This window comes from Cyanistes caeruleus, chromosome 4 (genome assembly GCF_971803275.1).
Source record: "Cyanistes caeruleus chromosome 4, bCyaCae1.hap1.1, whole genome shotgun sequence".
Taxonomy (NCBI): domain Eukaryota; kingdom Metazoa; phylum Chordata; class Aves; order Passeriformes; family Paridae; genus Cyanistes; species Cyanistes caeruleus.
In genome coordinates this window covers 58,711,793-58,721,257 of record NC_141704.1, presented here as the reverse complement: position 1 = coordinate 58,721,257, position 9,465 = coordinate 58,711,793, and positions in this window count along the sequence as shown.

The window sequence follows — 9,465 nt, the reverse complement described above, 5'->3', positions numbered from 1 at the left end:
GGTAGTGTTTTGACTCTAAATCCCTCTTAACATTTGTTTTTTATCTTGATTCAGAAATGCTGTGTTAACTCCTCCTCCAAAACTAGTTTTTATTCACCTCTAGAACCAGAGTATGTATTGGTACACATGTATTGAATGTATTGAATTTGTGTAATTCAGATTTCTTGCCTGGGTAGCGTCCAGGTGTCCTGGGAGGCATGGGCACTTCCCATGTTCCCTTCCCACTCTGTGTTTTCAGCTTGGGGGATGAAAAATCTCCCAGGAATTTTGGGGATAAGAGATGGTGGATAAACCTCACATCGCTTTGAAGAATAGGAAACATTTTGATGAGTTTACCCCATTTTCTGCTCCCTCATAGGTAATTTGAAACTTAATAATGTCTCTGTTTCTGTGGAGATATTTAGATGGAGAAGGACTGTGGGAGGGCTTGAATCCAAACTCTTAGATGAGTGCAGGATCAACTTCAAAGCTAGGGGAAGATGCATCAGGAAGAATTCCATCTACCCATCTCCTGCAACAGCCCCTGCAACAGCTTCATGATTCATTAAGCTCTGGTTGAACTCTGAAAAGCAGCTCAAAAGGGATCAAACACAGACAGACGTCTCAAAGGGGTCATGAGAGCAGCCCATGCTTTGCTGAAAGAGTCTAAGAGAGGTTGGCATCTTCTGTAGGGTCTTGACACAAGACATATTAGTCCTGTGCAGTAACAAAAAGCATCCCTCCTCCTCTTACCTACACAAATGGCTGCAGAAATCATCTGAAGGATTAAGTACCATGAGGGGAAAGGCAAAAAAATGGAAAAAAGGCTTTCTGATAACTCACATGTACAGGATAAACTCAGCTGCAGGTACACAAAGCTTGGTGGGAGACACAGGCCCATGAACTGTGCGACTTCAGTGCAGCCTGAGACCACATTCAGAGCAAGGAGCAGCACCAGTGCCAGTTCTGGGATCCAGAACCCCTCCCTGTGCTGGGCTGAGCCCCCAGTGTGGGCAGCAGGGGAGGGGGATTCTGCCCCTCTGCCCGCCTCTGCTGAGCCCCCCCTGCAGGGCTGCATCCAGCCCTGGGCCCAGCACAGGAAGGACAGGGAGCTGCTGCAGCCAGGCCACAGCAGGGACACCAAGGGCATCAGAGGGATGGAGAAGCTCTGCTGGGAGGAAAGGCTGAGGGAACAATTGGGATTGTTCAGCCTGGAGAAGAGAAGGCTTTGGGGTGACCTCATTGTGGCCTTGCAGTGCCTGAAGGGAACCCACAGGAAAGATGGAGAGAGACTCTTGACAAGGGCCTGGAGTGACAGGACAAGGGGGAATGGCTTCACATTGACAGAGCGTGGGTTTAGATTGGATATGAGGAAGAAATTGTTCCCTGTGAGGGTGGTGAGGCCCTGGCCCAGGCTGCCCAGAGAAGCTGTGGCTGCCCCATCCCTAGAAGTGTCCAAGGCTGGGTCAGATGGGCTCTGAGCAAGCTGGGGTGAGTATTGGCCATCTAATTAAAGATCTGCTTATAAAAGGAAATAAACAGGCCCATACCTCTTTTGCAATGTTTTTTTTGGGTTTTGGGGGTTTTTTTTTTGTTTTACTTTTGGCACTTGCTGAAGCCACCCTGCGTCAATTTGAGCAATGGAGGAGACAATTAGGTCCCAGGTATTTAACTACAGGTGACTGTTCCTTCAAAAAATGGCCTAACTGCAAATTCTTGTGCTCCATGTTTGGATTCACAATGACTTGCAGAAGCTAAGGGGACATTTGGTTTCTTTGTCAGAACCCAAGATTAAAGTAGGAAGTAAGAATCTCTTCTAGCTGCTGGACAACTGAGGAGGAGACTCAGGCTAAGTAAAACACTGGGAATCTCTAGGTTTAACATATGTGATGCAAACTGGAATTGCAGTGAACTGCAGTGAGCAATCCTGGCTAAGGAAATAGCTGTCATTGGAGGAAAAAATTATAAAAACAAACAACCAAGTATGCAGCCACAAGCAGAGATTTCTTTTTTCTCTCCAGCCAAGTTCTGCATCCAGCTCAGTCCAAAAACATGTTTGTTTTGGAACCCATAGGCTGCTGAAAAGTGTTTGGCCAAAATCCAAGGGGCCAATAAGTCCAGATGAGCTGAACAAGCTGTGTCCTTGGACCATGAGATTTGAACATACTATTCAATCCTGGATCTCATGAGCACATATAATTGTTGGTTATTTTTTTCACAGGGTGTGGACCAAAATGTCTTGATTAGGACTAATTTTTTTCCCATCACAATTAACTGTTTACAACTCAAAATTTTATTGTATGCTTTCATGAACCATAGCTGAGAGCTCTGGAATAGCTTCTCCAAGGACAATGAGACCAGACCAACTTACGTCAAACAAGAAATCATTAGCAATGATATCTAAAACAACAGTGTTTATAATTATGTTTGTTTCAGGGCACTCTGGAGAAGAGCTTCCTTTCCTTTTTATTTTTTTAATGAGAAATGATCCATCCTGACTCATTCCAGGCAGCTGGAGCTCCACTTTTTTCCTGGAGTTACATTGCCTATGCATGAGCCCAGGACTCACTAGTCCAACACAAATCTTTCAGCTTATTGAAGAGTCAATAAAACAATACAAAAACCCAAGGAAGGGAATTATGCTAATCAGCATAGGTGTCACTCAGTGAGCTTTAACTACCTCAGTTATCCAGTGAGGAACAAGCCAGTTTACATTTAACCCAGGGTCAAAACACAGGTGGAATCGCTTCAAAATCACAAAGAGGAGGTTTAGATTGGATATGAGGAAGAAATTCTTCCCTGTGTGGGTGGTGAGGCCCTGGCACAGGGAAGCTGTGGTTGCCTCATCTTTGGCAGTGTCCAAGGCCAGGTTGGAGGGGGCTCTGAGCAGCCTCGGATAGGGGAAGGTGTCCCTGACCATGGCAGTGGGCTTGGAATGAGATGGGTTATGAGGTCCCTTCCAACCCAAACCACTCGATGATGATGATGATGATGATGATGATGATGATGATGATGATGATTTTGCAAAGGCAATGACTACAGAAATAGAAACAGTAGGAAAGTGGATATGTATGGGGCATGCCTGGGTGTCTTCACAGATTTACACTTTCTGTAAATCTTGAGCAAATCTGCAGATATGTTTGTACATTTTAAAGAGAAACTTGCAGATTTCAAAAGAAAAAGCTAATCTCCAATGGATTTTTTTTTCTACATCTCCTGTAACCATCAACATGCAGGTTCACAGGCCTCCTGGGTGACTGGAATTTCTTGTATATGACATTTCTTATGTATGTTTGCATTCTCCACCACCTCAGTTCATGCTGAGCTGGTCATCAGCTGGTCATGAAGGTGGTACCTTGAATTAATTTCCATTCTTCCACCAGAAGTCGAGACTGCAGGAGGAATCAACCATGGAGCAAAGGGTCAAGAAGTGACACCAGTGTCAAAGAGACATAGTCATGTTCAGGGCATGCAGATGGGCTAACTAGACTCTTGCATGTAAGAAAGTTCATTTGGCATAGTGGAAAGGATTATAAAGAAGATTTTTTTAAATTAAAAACAACAACAAAAAAAGTTAAGTTATATTTCTAAGTTTGAAAAAAATTGTCAGTGAATAAATCTTGCTTTTGGAGAGCTGATCAGTTTGATTAGAGTTCAGAACTCGATAAAGATGACAATAACAGCCTGATTGACTTATTTGAAAGAGAATGCATTTCCCGACCAGCCCTGGCATGGCATCAGCTTGTGACAACTGTGAAAATGGCCAAAGATCAGTAGGGCCCAGGTGCAGGATCAGTGTCCCAGCAGCTGATGAACCTTTGCACAATGTGACTCACAAGTTCCTCCTTGCCAGCAATGCTGCAGGCTGAGAAAGCAACATGAAGAACTATTGTGTCTACACTACAATGAAAAAGAAAATTAAAAAATTGTAGCTCCACATCTACTTGAAAAGTCATTTTGTGAAGGAAAACCTGAATCAGGGACAGAGTTCAAGGCATATTTTTTCCAGATTTCTGTTCAGTCTCATAAATCTTCCTCAATGTGCTCCTTGTCACAGAAATACCTGAGAAAACAGGACCCACCTTCTGAGCAAAGATGAGCTAACAGAGTTGAGCTGAAATATTTAAGCCACTGTTACTTGTCTTGCCCTGCTCCTTACAAACTTTGATCTCTGTATTTCTTTAAAGACTCAAGAATCATGGACTGGTCTTGCAGTGGCTTAGGGAATCTTCCTATTTTCCTTGCATTAGAAACACTGAGTACAAGGACAACGTTCAGGCATGACTTTCTTCATTTATTATTTAGGCTTTTGTGTTAAAAAATTATGCTTAAAACTTATGGAGAGCAAAGATTTTTCCAATGAAGTTTTAGTTTCTAAGAGATCCCAGAAAAAAATAAGTCTCAGAGCTAAAGTGCAACATTTGCAATTGCACTGAGGCAGCTCTAACCGTATCACTCACATTGTCTGTTATTACTGTCCCACAGGAAAAGTGCCCTTGGCTGATGATGACGTCTGCATATTTTGTCTTCTTGTTTCACTGCATTCCCCTCTCCCTCTTTTCATTTTACATTCCTAATTTCTTTAACCTAAACCTCTTTTATCTCTTCTTCAAGGAGGCGAATCTGAGTGAAACATATGAATCCAAGAGACTGGAGTAAATTTAAAATTAGGTTACAGCAAAGTTTATTATCAATCCTTGTCTTCTGCCTAACAGAGAGAAAATATCCATTATTATTGGAAACTGTCAATGAACGTAGTGGCAGATGTTGTTGAATCCTAGAAATACTTGGACCAGAAGGGGCTCCTGGATGTTTCTAGTCCAAGCTGAGATAATAATGTTGGGAAATAGGAAACTTTACATAAACCAAAGAGTTTTCCCAAAGTAAAACCAGCAGCCTGCTTTTAGGGCCCTTGCAGCATAATACAATAGGAGATGGATGACTGAAGTGACTTTCTTGTTGAGGCTGTGTGTCGGTGTCCCCAGGATTTCTTAGCACCTGGAAGCAAGCACACCAGAAGAAAGAAGACACTCTCAGACAAGACACACTGCCTAGGTAGGCAGGTCAGCAGGACTGGGTGTGCACAGGACAGATTTCAGAATCCAGACAAACTTCAGGCCTTACAAGCCTCAACAGCAAACCAGAACATTTTTAGCCTTCCAGACCTGAGGGAAGCCTACAAAAAAGATGGAGAGAGACTCTTGACATGGACCTGGAGTAACATTACAAGGAGGAATGGCTTCACACTGACAAAAATGCAAGGTTATTAGAAGAAATTGTGGGGTATTAGAAGAAATTGTTCCCTGTGAGGGTGGGGAGGCCCTGGCACAGGATTCACAGAGAAACTGTGGGTGCCCCATCCCTGGCAGTGTCCAAGGCCAGGTTGGATGGGGCTCTGAGCAAGCTGAGATAGTGGAAAATGTCCCTGCCCATGGCAGGGGCTTGAAATGAAATTAAGAGCCCTTCCAATCAGGCCATTCTGTGATTCTATGATTATTTTTTTTTTAATTGAGGATATCAGCAGCTCTCAGCACAAATTACACCCATCCTCTCTCCCAAACACCTAAGAAAACTCATACCCCCTTAAAATGACAGGAACACTCTCTGTTCAGAAAACAAAACCTTTTAGGGACTGGTTCTGCTTTGCCTGGGAGCTGTGCCAAGGATTTCAGCTGGAGGAGGAATGAGACCCTTCATTTCAGTTCATTAGAGCAGGCACACTGCAGAAACTGCTGGTATATGCTGCGGTCCTGAACCCAGTGGTCTGTGCTTACCTCATCTTTTTCACGTAGGTGAGCTGAGCCAGGATGTTTTCTTTAGTCGTGGGCAGTGTGACAAGAATGGGGCCTCCAAATAAGGTCACTCAGGATGTGTTTAACAACACTGGGTGAAGTTTGTGGCAAAGGCATCTGCACACACACACACACACAGAGCATCCACTGTACATTCCCTCAGCTCAGTGCGTCAGTATTCCTAGAATAACTGCTGGAGAGGCACTCCACCCTTGTGCTTCCAGCACTGGGGGTGTGATCATCCCAGGGCCACTTGTAACAGTGATTTTAAGGAAGGGGAGGCAGAGGGACAGGCCTCTGATTTCCGTGACCTCTTTTGAGGAAATTATTAAGAGCAGAGGTAGTTTTGAATCTGTCAGCCCTAACTCCCGAGTGAGCTGAGCAGCAGAGAGCAAGAGGCTTCCTGAGGCCAGCACAGGCACTCAGATGTCACAGAATGCTGCAAAAGGGCAAGCCACCCACCTGTTTAAATATAAGCCAATATGCTTTATTAGGCAAGAGTGCTACAGGTGATCCTACGTGATGAAAGGAACTCCAGCACTGAGAGGGGACGTGTAGTTTTACTCATAGGAGAATCCTGTAAGGCAAGTCCATTTGATTGAATAGAAAACTTTTTTATTTCAACCTGCAAATTTCTGATGGTCCACAAAGGCCTTCCAAAATAAAACTGCAAGTCGCTTGTAGTAACTTAAATCTGTTGTAAAAAAAAGCTTGCCTTTGCCTTATGAGTCCTCTCCAGAGCTGAGGGGATAAGCAGTAAAAGAAAGCAGCACAAGGGATGATATTTAGCTTCTGAGCGTTTTACACAGTTGAGGTGGCAAGTCTGGATTGCAAAAGGACCTAAAGCTGAAAATCAAAGCAGCCAAAATGGGGGAAAGTCAGACCCTGATCTGCTCCTGTGACCCTCCGCACCCTCTGTGTACTCTTTTGCAGTTAAATGGGAGGCCTGAGTGTCATCCATGTTCCAGCTGAGGCACCTGGCTCAGGTGAGTGCCCAGAATACCTGTCTACACCTGAGCTGTCTAAACCTTGCCTCTGGAGCAAGAAGCAGGAGGCAGATAGAGCAGGCCTGGTACAAAGGCATGGCAGGGAGGGAGGGGAGACTCACTAAGGGCTGGAGCATCAGTCATAGAATCACAGAATGATTTGAATTGAAAGGAACCACAAAAATCATCTTGTTTCAACCCCCTGCCATGGGCAGAGAAACTTTCCCCCTAGACTAGGTTGCTCAATGATTATCTCAAATAAATTTCATCCTGTAAGCTGGGGTCTGTCTTATTCATCTTTTCCTTTCATCTTTTGCTCTGGAGTGAGGATTTCCTCACTTCACCTTGGTTCCTGACATTCACACTAGGTGGTAGCTCCTCCAGGCTGTCTCCCAGCTCCCTTTCCAGGATATGTCTAAGGAGCACCCTGCACCGCTGTGGCCCCTGACACTGGCTGTGTAGCACCCCTGCACTGGGAAGTGGAAAATGTGGCAATGTGAAATGGTTGTCATCTTTCAATTCAGTCCCATTTTTTTTCATTGTATTTCTCCCTACAACAAACAATTTCTATTAAGTATCAGCAATTTCTTAGCTGAGAACTGAGAAAAGCCATGTCAAGTCATCAAACACAACAGAGCAATATAGAAATCTGTAAAATCTATACCAACTCCTGCAGAAAAAAATTGCAGAAATATTGTTATTACTGATGCATAAGCATACCATGCAAGACAAGAAAGGTTGTCATCACTTCTATTATAACAGACTTGGCTGAGGGTAAAGCAGCTTTCATACACCTGGCTACCCCATCAACAGCTGAATGGGTAGAGGATAAGTGAAATGTCCACAGAAGGAGTAAATGGATCAGCCTGAAATAAAAAAGACATGAACTGTAAAAAAAAACCCAAACCCCCCACAACAAACCACGTGTAGTGGACATTTATAGGTTTAAAGAAAAAAGTCTATGAGAAAGCAGAGTTCGTATTATCATTCTCACAAGCAGGGGCTTAATAAATCCCTAAATTCTGTTTAGCCCAGCAAATTAAACAGAACTTAGTAAAATCTGGAGTTTTCCTGATGTGGGAAACTTTAGGAGATGCCAAACAATTTAAGCTTGTAGAAGTAATCTTTGCTTGTCTGACTAACATAGAAAAAGAAAGAGATTCTCGCAACTGGCATATGCTTAAATGAGGTTGAATAAATTTTTCAAACATCTGAGAACGTTTTCTGCGCCACTGAGGCACTGGAGAAAGATCAGATCAGTGCATGCTGCCAAGCATAGCAAAATGTCATGGTGAATATGAAACATCAAACCAGAAAAACTGCAGTCACAAAAGAATGACAGAATATTCCAAGAGGTAGAGTGCCTCTGTGAGATACTTCTGCAACTGAGATATCAATATCCACATTTCCATGGGAGTCTTATCAAGGGGGGAAAGAACAAAACAGAGCAACCAACCAACCAACCAACCAAAAAATCCAAACTTTTGTTCTAAGACCAGAGTGAAAAATATTGGTGGATAATTTCTACAGTAAATAGGGATTTTCTTTACAATAAAATAAAATAAAAAAAGTGAAGAAAAATTAACTCTCCTTTCCTTCTAATTTAATTTAAAGCATTTCAGATGTTATAACCAGTAAAACATCTGAGGCCTGGATCATCTTTCAGTGCAGCCAGCTTTGTTAGCCTGCTTAGTTTAAGATCTGACGCTTATACACTTTGGCTAAAAAGTTCTATCATTTACACAGGTGAATATACTCTGACGCAAGTCTCTGGATTTACACAGGTGTGGCAGTAGAATTTGGCAGGGTTTTACTAATTTTAAACAATAAAAAAACCAAAATCAGATCCACTTTTGCAGTGGGTTACAGCTGTATCAATCTATTAATGTTATCAATCCATTATATGCTGATGGTATAGCTCCACAACTTGTTAATGAAACTAAGAATTTTTCATGCTGTGTTCAGCTAGAGACTGAAACTGAAGCTAACACTGCTACAGTTAAAATCCTCAGGTGCCATTAAAGAAATATTCATTTATTGCTTGGTACTTTTGTCAAGTTTATATTAAATTTTGAGAGAAACCTTAGCAAAGACTAGTTTTGGAACCTGTCGCTCCTGTCATTGATTCACCCATATACAGTGTCCCATCAGTACAGCATTTTCATGTAATAAATGGAACCATCTTTATTTTAAATCAGAAAATTTGTCCATAAAGACCCACAACACTGGCAGAACACCTGAGAAGCAGGTCTTATATCTTGGAACATATTTTACAAACTCCCAGCCAGATGTGCAAGGCAGGAACAAAACATCCAGCTTTTAAGTGTTTTACACATTATTTTCAGCTGCTTTTGGCCAACTTTGTATTATTTATGTGGCTCAGAAGGAAACAGGAGAAATCAAAGGGACAGTTTATTTGAAGCAGGTTCTGCCCATATCAAGTTCCCTTCACTTTAGTGACACAAATATCAGCCCAACAGGCTTGGTGTGGAACTTAGACCATAATGAAGGGGGAATAAGGCTCAGGAAAACTTAATATTAACTTTTGGTACATTTGCAACAAAATTTTAGCTGTATGTGATGTTTCTACTAAATCAGAATGCAGCTTGGAAACGGTGAGGGGAGGTAGGAGTCTGAATAAACACATCTGGCAAAAAAGAAAGATAATTCAGGTCCGAAGGGTCATTCCCTTCAGTTCAAGTGCAGTG